General features: G+C 46.4%; 1 protein-coding gene across 1 annotated transcript in view; it reads right to left on the bottom strand.

Moving 5' to 3' along the window:
- Window positions 1–11,678, bottom strand: part of LOC135509769 (growth arrest-specific protein 2) — a 73,556-nt gene extending 61,878 nt beyond the window's left edge. The window contains exon 1 of the mRNA XM_064930669.1: window positions 11,405–11,678. The gene's annotated coding sequence lies outside the window, so the exon portion shown is untranslated. The remainder of the gene's footprint in view (window positions 1–11,404) is intronic.
- Between the last annotated feature and the right edge of the window lie 5,132 nt (window positions 11,679–16,810).

The raw sequence follows: 16,810 nt of genomic DNA, 5'->3' as shown, positions 1-16,810 counted from the left end.
GGCTACCCAGCGAGCTGACTGCCGTGGCTACCCAGCGAGCTGACTGCCGTGGCTACCCAGCGAGCTGACTGCCGTGGCTACCCAGCGAGCTGACTGCCGTGGCTACCCAGCGAGCTGACTGCCGTGGCTACCCAGCGACCGCCGTGACTGCCGCTGGACTACCCAGCGAGCTGACTGCCGTGGCTACCCAGCGTGCTGACTGCCGTGGCTACCTAGCGTGCTGACTGCCGTGGCTACCCAGCGTGCTGACTGCCGTGGCTACCTAGCGAGCTGACTGCCGTGGCTACCTAGCTAGCTGACTGCCGTGGCTACCTAGCTAGCTGACTGCCGTGGCTACCTAGCTAGCTAGCCAAAAAGGACTTGTTTTGAAAGTGTAAGTGTAACTGGGAAACATCCATGGCGAGGCATGGAGTACCACAGTATGAGTCATAATACCCATAAAACCTAGCAGTCAAACTGGGAAATGGTTCCAATCGTTTTTTTTTAGAAACACTTAAATTAAGGGCTTTGATAAAAGTCACCTTGTCCTAGAGAGATTTACACGGTTATCAAAACGTCACGCCACGGTAAGCCTACAGGAAACACAGCCCTTATTTTAAGTCTTTCTAAAATCCACTATGGGAAAAATGAATAAAACCATTTCCCTGTTTGACGGCAAGGTTTTATGGGTATTAAGACACCTCCAATGTGGGGCTCTACGGTTTTAGCTTGCAACATAACTTCTGAGTGACCACTACCAATCAGCCTTCACCACTGGGCACACACCCGTCGTTACTATGACAACTAGTGTAGCCATGTCAACAAATGACTGCTGTCTGAACACACATCTGATCTGCTCACTTGCTGTTTGAACAGTCAATATTCCAAAACGGATTTGAAAACCTACACCGATTTGAACATTTTTTATTTTACCTTTATTTAACTAGGCAAGTCAGTTAAAAACAAATTCTTATTTTCAAAGACAGCGGGTTAACTGCCTTGTTCAGGGGGCAGGACAACAGATTTTTTTTTTATCTTGTCAGCTCAGGGATTTGATCTTGTAACATTTTTACATTTACATTTAAAAACCTTTGGGTTACTAGGTCAACACTCTAACCACTAGCCTACCTGCTTGCAGAGAGAACTAGGCTCTGGTCTCACATGACAACTATGCATATTTTAGCTCAAGAGTTGGTCATGGCTCATAAGAATACATTCCACTAAAGAACAAGGTCTCCTGTACCATCCAATGAAATGCACATCTTTACATGCTTGTTGAACATGTAAATTAAGCTAAGATCTTCAAAGTAAACATACAGGTAACTGTTAAAATAATGGAAACACAAATAAATTAGGGATACAAAGTATATTGAAAGGTGTGGTTCCTGAATAAATTAAGCAATTAACATCACAGTGTCATCATAGAGATAGATAGAGGGCTCATCATGGATTTAAACCTTTTCAGCATGGACATTGCCATTGAGTCGTCAACTGGGTGGGGATTCCTATGAGCTTGGAGAAAATCAGCCAATGAAGAAGAACAAATATCACTTTAGAATAGAGATAGTCCCAATGGCGTTGCCCATGCTGTCACATACACTATAATGGAACATATGCAAAGATGAGTTCTCTATCTGTCTCTATGGGTCATGTATAAAAAGAAAAAAAAGAAATGGTCAGTCCATTATTTTGACTACCATGGCTATGCCCCCATAGGATGACAATGCCCCCATCCACAGGGCAGGAGCGGTCGATGAATGGTTTGATTAGCATGAAAACATTTACATTTAAGACATTTAAGTCATTTAGCAGACGCTCTTATCCAGAGCGACTTACAAATTGGTGAATTCACCTTCTGACATCCAGTGGAACAGCCACTTTACAATAGTGCATCTAAATCATTAAGGGGGGGTGAGAAGGATTACTTATCCTATCCTAGGTATTCCTTGAAGAGGTGGGGTTTCAGGTGTCTCCGGAAGGTGGTGATTGACTCCGCTGTCCTGGCGTCGTGAGGGAGTTTGTTCCACCATTGGGGGGCCAGAGCAGCGAACAGTTTTGACTGGGCTGAGCGGGAACTGTACTTCCTCAATGGTAGGGAGGCGAGCAGGCCAGAGGTGGATGAACGCAGTGCCCTTGCTTGGGTGTAGGGCCTGATCAGAGCCTGGAGGTACTGCGGTGCCGTTCCCCTCACAGCTCCGTAGGCAAGCACCATGGTCTTGTAGCGGATGCGAGCTTCAACTGGAAGCCAGTGGAGAGAGCGGAGGAGCGGGGTGATGTGAGAGAACTTGGGAAGGTTGAACACCAGACGGGCTGCGGCGTTCTGGATGAGTTGTAGGGGTTTAATGGCACAGGCAGGGAGCCCAGCCAACAGCGAGTTGCAGTAATCCAGACGGGAGATGACAAGTGCCTGGATTAGGACCTGCGCCGCTTCCTGTGTGAGGCAGGGTCGTACTCTGCGGATGTTGTAGAGCATGAACCTACAGGAACGGGCCACCGCCATGATGTTGGTTGAGAACGACAGGGTGTTGTCCAGGATCACGCCAAGGTTCTTAGCGCTCTGGGAGGAGGACACAATGGAGTTGTCAACCGTGATGGCGAGATCATGGAACGGGCAGTCCTTCCCCGGGAGGAAGAGCAGCTCCGTCTTGCCGAGGTTCAGCTTGAGGTGGTGATCCGTCATCCACACTGATATGTCTGCCAGACATGCAGAGATGCGATTCGCCACCTGGTCATCAGAAGGGGGAAAGGAGAAGATTAATTGTGTGTCGTCTGCATAGCAATGATAGGAGAGACCATGTGAGGTTATGACAGAGCCAAGTGACTTGGTGTATAGCGAGAATAGGAGAGGGCCTAGAACAGAGCCCTGGGGGACACCAGTGGTGAGAGCGCGTGGCGAGGAGACAGATTCTCGCCACGCCACCTGGTAGGAGCGACCTGTCAGGTAGGACGCAATCCAAGCGTGGGCCGCGCCGGAGATGCCCAACTCGGAGAGGGTGGAGAGGAGGATCTGATGGTTCACAGTATCGAAGGCAGCCGATAGGTCTAGAAGGATGAGAGCAGAGGAGAGAGAGTTAGCTTTAGCAGTGCGGAGCGCCTCCGTGATACAGAGAAGAGCAGTCTCAGTTGAATGACTAGTCTTGAAACCTGACTGATTTGGATCAAGAAGGTCATTCTGAGAGAGATAGCGGGAGAGCTGGCCAAGGACGGCACGTTCAAGAGTTTTGGAGAGAAAAGAAAGAAGGGAGTAGTTGTTGACATCGGAGGGATCGAGTGTAGGTTTTTTCAGAAGGGGTGCAACTCTCGCTCTCTTGAAGACGGAAGGGACGTCGCCAGCGGTCAGAGATGAGTTGATGAGCGAGGTGAGGTAAGGGAGAAGGTCTCCGGAAATGGTCTGGAGAAGAGAGGAGGGGATAGGGTCAAGCGGGCAGGTTGTTGGGCGGCCGGCCGTCACAAGAAGCGAGATTTCATCTGGAGAGAGAGGGGAGAAAGAGGTCAGAGCACAGGGTAGGGCAGTGTGAGCAGAACCAGCGGTGTCATTTGACTTAGCAAACGAGGATCGGATGTCGTCGACCTTCTTTTCAAAATGGTTGACGAAGTCATCTGCAGAGAGGGAGGAGGGGGGAGGGGGAGGAGGATTCAGGAGGGAGGAGAAGGTGGCAAAGAGCTTCCTAGGGTTAGAGGCAGATGCTTGGAATTTAGAGTGGTAGAAAGTGGCTTTAGCAGCAGAGACAGAGGAGGAAAATGTAGAGAGGAGGGAGTGAAAGGATGCCAGGTCCGCAGGGAGGCGAGTTTTCCTCCATTTCCGCTCGGCTGCCCGGAGCTCTGTTCTGTGAGCTCGCAATGAGTCATCGAGCCACGGAGCGGGAGGGGAGGACCGAGCCGGCCTGGAGGATAGGGGACATAGAGAGTCAAAGGATGCAGAAAGGGAAGAGAGGAGGGTTGAGGAGGCAGAATCAGGAGATAGGTTGGAGAAGGTATGAGCAGGTATGAGCAGAGGGAAGAGATGATAGGATGGAAGAGGAGAGAGTAGCGGGGGAGAGAGAGCGAAGGTTGGGACGGCGCGATACCATCTGAGTAGGGGCAGTGTGGGAAGTGTTGGATGAGAGCGAGAGGGAAAAGGATACAAGGTAGTGGTCGGAGACTTGGAGGGGAGTTGCAATGAGGTTAGTGGAAGAACAGCATCTAGTAAAGATGAGGTCGAGCGTATTGCCTGCCTTGTGAGTAGGGGGGAAGGTGAGAGGGTGAGGTCAAAAGAGGAGAGGAGTGGAAAGAAGGAGGCAGAGAGGAATGAGTCAAAGGTAGACGTGGGGAGGTTAAAGTCGCCCAGGACTGTGAGAGGTGAGCCGTCCTCAGGAAAGGAGCTTATCAAGGCATCAAGCTCATTGATGAACTCTCCGAGGGAACCTGGAGGGCGATAAATGATAAGGATGTTAAGCTTGAAAGGGCTGGTAACTGTGACAGCATGGAATTCAAAGGAGGCGATAGACAGATGGGTAAGGGGAGAGAGAGAGAATGACCACTTGGGAGAGATGAGGATCCCGGTGCCACCACCCCGCTGACCAGAAGCTCTCGGGGTGTGCGAGAACACGTGGGCGGACGAAGAGAGAGCAGTAGGAGTAGCAGTGTTATCTGTGGTGATCCATGTTTCCGTCAGTGCCAAGAAGTCGAGGGACTGGAGGGAGGCATAGGCTGAGATGAACTCTGCCTTGTTGGCCGCAGATCGGCAGTTCCAGAGGCTACCGGAGACCTGGAACTCCACGTGGGTCGTGCGCGCTGGGACCACCAGATTAGGGTGGCCGCGGCCACGCGGTGTGGAGCGTTTGTATGGTCTGTGCAGAGAGGAGAGAACAGGGATAGATAGACACATAGTTGACAGGCTACAGAAGAGGCTACGCTAATGCAAAGGAGATTGGAATGACAAGTGGACTACACGTCTCGAATGTTCAGAAAGTTAAGCTTACGTAGCAAGAATCTTATTGACTAAAATGATTGAAATGATACAGTACTGCTGGAGTAGGCTAGCTGGTAGTGGCTGCGATGTTGACACTACACTAATCAAGTCGTTCCGTCGAGTGTAATAGTTTCTACAGTGCTGCTATTCGGGGGCTAGCTGGCTAGCTAGCAGGTTGATTGCGTTACGTTACCTTAAAAGAATGACAATAGCTGGCCAGCTAACCTAGAAAATCGCTCTAGACTACACAATTGTCTTAGATACAAAGACGGCTATGTAGCTGGCTAGCTACGATCAAACAAATCAAACCGTTGTACTGTAATGAAGTGAAATGAAAATGTGATACTACCTGTGGAGCGACGCGGAATGTTGACCGGGTAGTTGAAGTTCAATTCGGTAGAGGTTGGCTAGCTGTTGGCTAGCTAGCTAGCAGCATCTCCTACGTTAAGGACGACAAATACGATGTTAACCATATGTCATTGGCCGTTTCGGTCACCGGATCTGATGGTGCATTGCAGCTGTTCTGGCCCGTGGTTGCTGGCTCGTGGTTGCTGGCTCGTGGTTGCTGGCTCGTGGTTGCTGGCTCGTGGTTGCTGGCTCGTGGTTGCTGGCTCGTGGGCCTCGTGGTTGCTGGCTCGTGGGCCTCGTGGTTGCTGGCTCGTGGGCCTCGTGGTTGCTGCCTCGTGGGCCTCGTGGTTGCTGCCTCGTGGTTGCTGCCTCGTGGTTGCTGCCTCGTGGTTCGTGGTTGCTGCCTCGTGGTTGCTGCCTCGTGGTTGCTGCCTCGTGGTTGCTGCCTCGTGGTTGCTGCCTCGTGGTTGCTGCCTCGTGGTTGCTGCCTCGTGGTGGTCCAATGCCCTAGTAACACACTTTACGTTGATATTTCCTGTATTTTGGCAGTTACCTGAATGTGTGAAAATTGTTACTGTTTTCAAACTGTTTTCACAAGTAAACGTGTGAAAATTGATTTAAGTTATTCGAAGTAAACATATGGTATGTGTGAAAATATAGTTAAGTTATTCAAAGTAAAGAACGTGCTCCCAATAGTTCCCACAGAGACCTTTAGGTGACCCTGGATAGCGTAGACATAACAACATAGCATAACCCAGTTGGCTCCAGATGGGACGAGGACAGACAGGGTCTCATAAGGAATCATGGAATGCTGCTGAGTCACTCAATGAAAACACAAGCAATTATCTCTCTCCCTCACTGCCCTTCACTGTGCTGTGGCCTGACCTCTCTCTCAACCAGAGATTTGTATTTATTATGGATCCCCATTAGTTCCTGCCAAGGCAGCAGCTACTCTTCATGGGGATCCATCATAAACCCCAGTAGTTCCTGCCAAGGCAGCAGCTACTCTTCCTGGGGTTTATTATGGATCCCCATTAGTTCCTGCCAAGGCAGCAGCTACTCTTCCTGGGGTTTATTATGGATCCCCATTAGTTCCTGCCAAGGAAGCAGCTATTCTTCCTGGGGTTTATTATTGATCCCCATTAGTTCCTGCCAAGGCAGCAGCTACTCTTCATGGGGAACCATCATAAACCACATTAGTTCCTGTCAAGGCAGCAGCTACTCTTCCTGGGGTTTATTATGGATCTATTACTTTTCTGGGATGCTAGATTGTTTTTATTGCTTTACTGGAGAGCTTATCAGAAGTAGACATGCTGATGTTATTTATATTGGAGCTGCTAGTGCAGGCTGAGCTGTACACAGTGGACGTCCTACTAGGGCACACTGCCTCAGTGCTAACAGTAGAACTCTGGTTCATAGTCACATGATTACTGTATACAATAGCTGTAGGATCGGAAAAGCCTTTCAGGGCAGGTCAAATATTGTTTTTTGTTTTTTTACCTTTATTTAACCAGGCAAGTCAATTAAGAACAAATTCTTATTTTCAATGGCAGCCTGGGAACAGTGGGTTAACTGCCTGTTCAGGGGCAGAACGACAGATTTTGTACCTTGTCAGCTCGGGGGTTTGAACTTGCAACCTTGCGGTTACTAGTCCAACGCTCTAACCACTAGGCTACACTGCCGCCCCTAGTTACTTACATTGTGTCTGCCAACACCCCTTGGCATTATGACAACTCAGTGACACAGTGGTAGGGATTAGCTGAGCTGGGCTTGAGACATTGATAAGTCCTTGTTTCAACGCATACTTGAAATGTCTGGACAGAGTTCCAGGAGCTCTAGATAATTTGGATGGACTCCGTTATTCCAGTAGAGTATCTACCTTTCCAGAAGGTGTCAAAGTTATCTACAAAAGTGATTCCAACAGAGCTACAGTAATATTTTTGCCAGGTGTGTAATGCCAATAGCCTGCTAAATCTTTCACAGCCGCGGCTAGACGATGGAACCGGACCTGAAAAGAATTGGCCACTTTTTGGAATCTTTCAGTGCTAGAATCAGTTTAAAAAAATCTAATTTCAGAAGTTCCGAACTAGCCCTCCTGCTGTCATTTGACCCCACATTGACTACAACTGCGTCAGCTCCCTGCATCTGTCGTATAATGGTCGGAAGTAGCCTCGTAAGGTAAGATAGGGTCACAACCATGCCCTGGTCTGGCCCAATGGCAATCACATTCCACCAAATAACAGGTTTGCCAGTAGCATCACCAAATACAACATTTACACGAAAAGAAAATAAGTCTGTCTATCTCTCTCTTACCTCTATCCAATCTCAAATTTCTCAGCCCTTTCTCTCTCTCTCTCTCTACCCTCGCAAATTCTATTCTCTCAATTTCTACATCTCTAATCTCTAATCCCTCCAACCCAATATCTCTAACCTCTCAGCCCTTTCTCTCTCTCTCTGTCTCTCTCCTCTCTTACCTCTATCCAATCTCAAATCTCTCAGCCCTTTCTCTCTCTCTCTCCCCTCGCAATTTCTATTCTCTCAATTTCTACATCTCTAATCCCTCCAACCCCTTTATCCAATATCTCTAATATCTCTAACCTCTCAGCCCTTTTTCTCTATCTCTCTAAATCTCTCCAATCACTTTCTGTTTTATGTAACAATACCAAATGTAACATATCATACTAATTGGAGTGTCCTCGGATTTACTATGTTAGTTAAGTCAGTTAAGAACAAATTCTTATTTTCAATGACGGCCGAGGAACAGTGGGTTAACTGCCTGTTCAGGGGCAGAACGACAGATTTGTACCTTGTCAGCTCGGGGATTTGAACTTGCAACCTTCCAGATACTAGTCCAACGCTCTAAACCACTAGGCTACCCTGCCGCGTTACTATATCAACATGTCATCATAATGTTATAATTGAATGTACTGTACACTGTACAGTGTTCTGACATTGCCTGTATAGAAAATTGATAAACATGAAAACAGTGAAATATGTTTCTGCGCATTCCAAGAATGTTGGTCACTTCATGATACCACTGTGTGTGAATGAATGAAATGTATACAGTCCTCTGCCAAGAAGTTGCATACGGCGTTAGCCGTAGAAATTGCATCATGGCACAAGTTAGGCATCGCATAATACAGCAGTGTTGATCCAGTAGTGTGATCATATAGGATTATTGGGAAACCAACCAGGGTAGCCTAGTGGTTAGAGCGTTGGACTAGTTGCAAGTTCAAACCCCCGAGCTGACAAGGTACAAATCTGTCGTTCTACTCCTGAACAGGCAGTTAACCCACTGTTCCTAGGCCATCATTGAAAATAAGAATTAGTTAACTGACTTGCCTAGTTATATAAAGGTAAAATAAAGAAATACTGTTTCTAAGAGTTCTGGGTGTTCCTGTCCTGGGCTGGACCCAGACGAGTCCTAATGGACATCAGGGTACCAGTGTAGGTGGCTGAGGCCTTGGGTAATACCATTATATTAATTCAGTCTATGGGTAATACCATTATATTTATTCAGTCTATGGGTAATACCATTATATTCATTCAGTCTATGGGCAATACCATTATATTTATTCAGTCTATGGGCAATACCATTATATTTATTCAGTCTATGGGCAATACCATTATATTTATTCAGTCTATGGGCAATACCATTATATTCATTCAGTCAATGGGTAATACCATTATATTCATTCAGTCAATGGGTAATACCATTATATTCATTCAGTCTATGGGTAATACACAGTCTAAATGACTGAATAAATGTATGATATTATTACTTTAAAAATTATACTTGTATGAACTATGACAAAACATTTGTTTTTGTTTTCAATCGATACAAGGAATACCTATTTTAGGCATATATAAATCCAGAAATGACAAGCTCAAGCAGATTTAGCTTCTTTTGACACATCAATGATAAAGGCACTGTACGTCTGCCAGCTTAGTTCACGCGAGCAAAAAGGAGCGTCTAAAAAGGGTTTGTGTGCTTCTGGAAAGGGTTTGTGTGCTTCTGGAAAGGGTTGTGTGCCTCTGGAAAGGGTTTGCGCGCTTCTGGAAGGGGTTTGCGCGCTTCTGGAAGGGGTTTGCGCGCTTCTGGAAGGGGTTTGCGCGCTTCTGGAAGGGGTTTGCGCGCTTCTGGAAGGGGTTTGCGCGCTTCTGGAAAGGGTTTGCGCGCTTCTGGAAAGGGTTTGCGCGCTTCTGGAAAGGGTTTGCGCGCTTCTGGAAAGGGTTTGCGCGCTTCTGAAAAGGGTTTGCGCGCTCTGAAAAGGGTTTGCGCGCTCTGAAAAGGGTTTGCGCGCTCTGAAAAGGGTTTGCGTGCTTCTGGAAGGGGTTTGCGTGCTTCTGGAAAGGGTTTGCGTGCTTCTGGAAGGGGTTTGAGTGCTTCTGGAAAGGGTTTGCGTGCTTCTGGAAGGGGTTTGCGTGCTTCTGGAAAGGGTTTGTGTGCTTCTGGAAACTGGAAAGGGTTTGTGTGCTTCTGGAAACTGGAAAGGATTTGTGTGCTTCTGGAAAGGATTTGCGTGCTTCTGGAAGGGGTTTGCGTGCTTCTGGAAAGGGTTTGCGTGCTTCTGGAAGGGGTTTGCGTGCTTCTGGAAGGGGTTTGCGTGCTTCTGGAAGGGGTTTGCGTGCTTCTGGAAGGGGTTTGCGTGCTTCTGGAAAGGGTTTGTGTGCTTCTGGAAAGGGTTTGCGTGCTTCTGGAAGGGGTTTGCGTGCTTCTGGAAGGGGTTTGTGTGCTTCTGGAAAGGGTTTGTGTGCTTCTGGAAAGGGTTTGTGTGCTTCTGGAAAGGGTTTGTGTGCTTCTGGAAAGGGTTTGTGTGCTTCTGGAAAGGGTTTGTGTGCTTCTGGAAAGGGTTTGTGTGCTTCTGGAAAGGGTTTGTGTGCTTCTGGAAACTGGAAAGGATTTGTGTGCTTCTGGAAAGGATTTGTGTGCTTCTGGAAAGGGTTTGTGTGCTTCTGGGAAGGATTTGTGTGCTTCTGGAAAGGATTTGTGTGCTTCTGGAAAGGGTTTGTGTGCTTCTGGAAAGGGTTTGTGTGCTTCTGGAAAGGGTTTGTGTGCTTCTGGAAAGGGTTTGTGTGCTTCTGGAAAGGGTTTGTGTGCTTCTGGAAAGGGTTTGTGTGCTTCTGGAAACTGGAAAGGATTTGTGTGCTTCTGGAAAGGATTTGTGTGCTTCTGGAAAGGGTTTGTGTGCTTCTGGGAAGGGTTTGTGTGCTTCTGGGAAGGATTTGGGTGCTTCTGGGAAGGATTTGTGTGCTTCTGGGAAGGATTTGTGTGCTTCTGGGAAGGATTTGTGTGCTTCTGGAAAGGGTTTGTGTGCTTCTGGGAAGGATTTGTGTGCTTCTGGAAAGGATTTGTGTGCTTCTGAAAATGTATTTAAAGTGTTTTTGTCTCTTATGTCAGTGCATGTGTTAATGTCATTATGCATTTTCATTTTTACAACTGTAATATCTTTTCAAAGTGGTCTCCTCGTTTACAGTTTCTATTCCTGCCACTCATAAAAGGAACCAACCACAACAACTACACATCTAGTTCAGCCATTTTAAAATGGCATTGTAACACACACACACACACAATCTCACACACACTCACACAATATCACACACGCACGCACAGAAAAGATGAAATGCCTGACATTTGATGAAAACTTAGTTAGATAAGAAAACAACATAGCTATTCTGCTTGATAAAATAACACATTTGAAGTTATTCATATGAGCTCCATTAAAAAAGATGGGCAGCAGCTGAGTTGTAGGTTCTTCTGCAAAACAAGTAGACTGACTAACTGACTCCACACACAGGCAGTTTGTTGGCAGAGAAAAGTTATTGGGTCTTTTGTTGAAAAAATACAAAGAGAAGGATTCTAGTCAACTACTCTGAAGGGATATTTTGAGTAATCTGCCTAAATATTTGCATATTGATTTGTTTAAGCATTTTGACACGGTAAGTATCGTTTATTCTAACTATTATTATTCTAAATATTTAACAAGTTTACAGCAAATATAATATATTTGGGGATGAATCGTAAATGCACGTATAAAAATAACACACACACAAAAAAACGTTATACTAGAGCATCAAATCAGAGGCATGCAATTTAATCAACAGTCCTATTAGTCTTCCACTCACCCTCTTCAAAGCAACTCTTCTATCCGGACCGTTACCGTCCTCTCGTGCCGTCTCTTTGCTCCTCACTGCGTTCTATGTTCATGCTTTTCTATCCTACCCTACGGTCTGTCGCTGAAAACAGTGGGTAGGATCGGGCAATGCAATAGATCTGTCTCTCAAAGACCTGTAGCAAAGTCGCTGCTGCACCGCAGATAGAAGGGAAGTTTAAGATCAGTCATGCTGGTCTGGGTGGAAATGCTACGCTGCGTTCCTCCCCTCTCTCTCTGCACTCCTGACTCCAATCTGACATTGGAGAAACTCGTTCGTGCGCAAGATTGCAATTAGATCCATGTTAAAGTGGAAGTGTATTAATTGGCCCAGTCATTGTGTAGTTTTAATTATTGCAATTGCTCGAGTCAATACACTGAAACTGATTTGTTCAGTCTACAAATCTACACATATTCAGTAATAACAATTTAAGTGAAAACCCCATGGGAAAATCATTTTATTCATTACATGTGTTCTTTTCTATTATATCGGGCAGGTTGTGTGATTTACATAACTTTTATTTTGAACGTATTAGCTTTTTTATTTTGAAGTGACTGTGACGCGTTCCCCCATAACCGAAAGTGCACTCCAGAACACCACCTTGTGGGTGTCCACTAATTACCACAACCACAAAGTCTGACACTAAATCGTAACAATTCATTAAAACAAAAATGTGCTTTTTTTGTTATGCATTAGGTTAGCAGTGGGGTTAAGGTTAGATTTAAATGCGAAATTTAAGAAGATATTATTGAAATGGGCGGTGTTTAAGACTTTGTGGCTGTGTTAACTAGTTACAATCCAATTTGTGGGGGAAAGCAGTGAAAACGATGACAAATTGTGAATACGACACCGGAACCTCACGTGCAGATATTCTAAGAGCAGATAGCGCCACATGGAGGCTGTTCTGATGAACTTGGAGAGAACCACGGAGCTACTCGCCTTGATGCAAACCGAGTAGTGGGACAATCCCAGGACAGAGCCTTCCATTGGGCTCAGTACGAACACCTCCACGCAGGGTTCCACGCAAACATCATGGAGATCTTAGAAAAACAACTACAGGCAACCAACGAAAGTGTATGAACAATTGTTCAAGGATACAACGGATATCACGTTCTCTGACCTGTAGCAGTGTCAACTATTGCTGCTCGTGGGATTACAAAATAACGCATCTGTCCCAAACCGTTTGACACTTCCAGTTCCAGAACGGTTGGAGCGAAATCGAAGGATGCCACAAGTCATTGTACTGAGCTCATTGAAATCAAATCAAGTCTTGAGCGCCATTCATTTGGAACGCAGTACGTCAGTTCCTAGTCCTTACGCTTCGAACACACCGACTGTGTCATTGCGTTTCGATACACCGCAAGTACATTGACTTTCCAACGGAACGCTGCGTTTGCCTTGCAGCATTGCGTTGCCGAGGCAGTCGCAGTGCGTTCTGTGTGGTAAATCGAACGTATGCATCCATTCGTATGCGTAGACTTGACAGAATGTTGCAAAATGTGAATGTTGAATTTTTGTTGCACGCATATCCAGTATAAAAATGTGGTATTACATAACAAGTTTAATTGCATAATTATTTTTTTTTCATTTATTTGCCAAGTATATTATTTATTCGATGACATTCACAAATTAATTGTGAGAGCCTATAATATAATTTCCCTCCAAAATGCAGTGTCGGAGTGAAATGCAATAATAAATAGTCAAGATAGCGAAGTAGGCTCTTTCAACAATGAGACCAACGTTGAGGAATGTGGTCTTGATCGTGCAGTTGGGCCGGGACCAGTCCCGCCCGAAAGTGCAGGTCTGTGTCGGTCCAGAGATGGTTAAAGTCCTGAAAGCGCAGGTCTGTGTCGGTCCAGAGATGGTTAAAGTCCTGAAAGCAGGCAGGGGAGTTCCAACGTCTCATTCAAGAGCTTCGACTGCTTGGAGAGGAATTTGGAAGTTCCTGCAGAGGTCATTCCGGGAGCCGCTCCGGATGGAGATGGGCACGGCAAATGGTCACCAACCCGACGCCACCGGGGGCAGGTGCCAACATCGCCCCCCGACAGGCACGCCAGGTGAGGGAGAAGCTGACCACCTACTTCTCATCGCCAGCAGGTGAAGGCCCATGGCAGTATGCCGTGGAGTGAAACGGCTCTTTTCAGAGCCCCATAACCAACACAAAGGTTATTTTAAGAACCATCCACCGTTGTCCATAAAGTTGCATTTTCTTTCTCCCCCAGATGACTTTATGTGTCATTGTCTCTCTTCATTTGGAAGCTATATTTAAGTGACACATTTGGGAGTAAAGATCACACCTTAACCCCTTCCCTCTCCCATTAACGTCAGTATTATACACACCTGGCATGGTACACCAGGTGAGCGGGAGAGCTAATTACGGTTATACGACAGTTAGTATGATAACAAAGGGAAAGGGTAACCTAGGTAACCTAAACTGTCCATACAAGTAGTACTGTTTGCCACCTGGTTCACTGGCCTGACAAAATACAGACGGGAAAAAAAACTAATTAGGAAGAGAATGTGTTTTTACTTTCATCTTGTTTTAGACCGGCAAAGGTGTAGGGAAGAAATAAGCAGATTCAGTCTAAATTAGATATTAATAAACAACTGACTATGAAAACATAATTTAATAAGTATTCAAGTACAGGAAAGAACATGACAGGTATGTGTGTTATAAAACATTTTTTATTTTTTATTAAACCATTGAAAGAGATGTGTGTGTGTGTGTGTGTGTGTGTGTGTGTGTGTGTGTGTGTGTAGAAATAAAATGAATGTGTAGCCTGTAATCTGTAAGAGAACAACAAGAGCAGTTCTTTTTGGCACAACTGCAGACAGATACAGGGACTACTCATAAAGCCTAGACATTGTAGGGGAACTTCAGACATGGCCATAAAGAGAGAGAAAGAGAGCAGGGCACTGGAGATCTGAGGGACAGAGAGGAGTGGAGGAGAGGTGTGTGTGTGTCTGTCTCTGGTAAAACATAAAATAATATATAGCCATAACACAGCTAAACAAACAAATGGCCCCTGGACGTCCTGGTCCAGTCGATGGAACATAACTTCACAAACAGTTTCAACACCCTGGTTTTCAAGTGGTTTTAAATGAAAGAAATACATTCACCTTTCGTCTCGTAAGAGACCGACAAGAGCACCTGTGAATTCTCCGGTGTGTGAGTTTCCATTCTGTCCATTTAGAAATCTAAGTAACACTAATAATGAATGTTATCCTAAGACTTTATAGACAAATGTCTTTATGAATTGACTGAATTTAAACGGAACTGACGTGTGTTAAAAGTAGAATGAGGGAGGTCAAAACAACAACCAGACAAGTCCTCTTCCTGTCCTTCCTGTCCTTCCTGTGAGCTGGTCGGCGAAATGGACTCCATCTCTGGAAGGGAAGAGAAAAACAACACATACAAACTTAACATAATATTACACCATAAAAAGGTGAGATTTATGTTAACTAAATACTGCTTGCGTAGTGTAGTTAGTGGCGTAAATATAGGAACAGTGTGGTAAAGCTGGTAATACTCGCTGTTTACTCATGGAATTTGTATTATACGGAGACTTGATTACACACAGGTGGATTGTATTTATCATCATTAGTCATTTAGGTCAACATTGGATCATTCAGAGATCCTCACTGAACTTCTGGAGAGAGTTTGCTGCACTGAAAGTAAAGGGGCTGAATAATTTTGCACGCCCAATTTTTCAGTTTTTGATTTGTTAAAAAAGTTTGAAATATCCAATAAATGTTGTTCCACTTCATGATTGTGTCCCACTTGTTGTTGATTCTTCACAAAAAAAATACAGTTTTATATCTTTATGTTTGAAGCCTGAAATGTGGCAAAAGGTCGCAAAGTTCAAGGGGGCCGAATACTTTCGCAAGGCACTGTACATGACAATACTGTAAAAATGACCTGCTTTACTTCACTGTCACAACACTTATGCCACTCTCCTGTGATGTGGAGAAAACAAATGTACCATTGAACTCGGCTTCGAAAAGCAGCTGACACATTTTAACCTTGACTGCTGCTTGTCTTTGCTGAGGCAGCCTCTTCAGTGTTGGCACCAGGCTCATGGCAAAGACGGTCTTCTTCATCCTCCTTCCTGTGAGCATCAGGTTGGGCTGCATCCCTCTCGACGGCTTGGAGGAGAGCATCTGCTGAAAAGAGTTGAGTGGATCTGGGGGCTGGTACCTCATATGACGCCTGGTGTGACGACGTTCCTCTCTGTTTCTCTCCACATGCTGTTCAACGAGGTCCTCCCTGGTCACTTCCGTGAGGTTTATAATAATCTCAGGTGTGTTCAAGATCCAGAGGTGCTTCCTCCATTTCATCATCTTCCATGGCTGCACCGGTAGTGGTCATACTCGTGGATGATGTTGTAGAGGGTCTCACTCCACCGGTAGTGGTCATACTCGTGGATGATTTTGTAGAGGGTCTCACTCCACCGGTAGTGGTCATACTCATGGATGATGTTGTAGAGGGTCTCACTCCACCGGTAGTGGTCATACTCATGGATGATGTTGTAGAGGGTCTCACTCCACCGGTAGTGGTCATACTCATGGATGATGTTGTAGAGGGTCTCACTCCACCGGTAGTGGTCATACTCATGGATGATGTTGTAGAGGGTCTCACTCCACCGGTAGTGGTCATACTCATGGATGATGTTGTAGAGGGTCTCACTCCACCGGTAGTGGTCATACTCATGGATGATGTTGTAGAGGGTCTCACTCCACCGGTAGTGGTCATACTCGTGGATGATGTTGTAGAGTGTCTCAGTCCGCCGGTGGCAACAACACTTGTGGATGGCATAGTAGAGGGTCTGGCTGTAAACTTGCCACTCGTTGCCCGAGGCAACAATAAATGGATCCAGAACAGAAAGAATGAGGCAGAAGCGCCAAGGCTGCTGGCACAAGGCTGCTGGCCCAAAGCTGCTGGCCTGAAGCTGCTGGCCCAAGGCTGCTGACCCAAGGCTGCTTTCCCAAGGTTGCTGGCCCAAGGCTGCTGGCCTGAAGCTGCTGGCCCAAGGCTGCTGGCCCAAGGCTGCTGGCCCAAGGCTGCTGGCCCAAGGCTGCTGACCCAAGGCTGCTGGCCTGTAGCTGCTGGCCTGAAGCTGCTGGCCTAGGGCTGCTGGCCTGAAGCTGCTGGCCCAAGGCTGCTGGCCCGAAGCTGCTGGCCCAAGGCTGCTGGCCTGAAGCTGCTGGCCTGAAGCTGCTGGCCCAAGGCTGCTGGCCCGAAGCTGCTGGCCAAAGGCTGCTGGCCCGAGGCTGCTGGCCTGAGGCTGCTGGCCTAAGGCCGCTGGCCTGAAACTGCTGGCCTAAGGCTGCTGGCCCAAGGCTGCTGGCCTGAAGCTGCTGACCCAGGCCTCTTCTTCT

The sequence above is a fragment of the Oncorhynchus masou genome, chromosome 22, assembly GCF_036934945.1.
Source record: "Oncorhynchus masou masou isolate Uvic2021 chromosome 22, UVic_Omas_1.1, whole genome shotgun sequence".
NCBI classification, from domain to species: domain Eukaryota; kingdom Metazoa; phylum Chordata; class Actinopteri; order Salmoniformes; family Salmonidae; genus Oncorhynchus; species Oncorhynchus masou.
The sequence above is the reverse complement of the archived record's forward strand: the minus strand, read 5'-3'. Positions and strand labels throughout refer to the sequence as shown.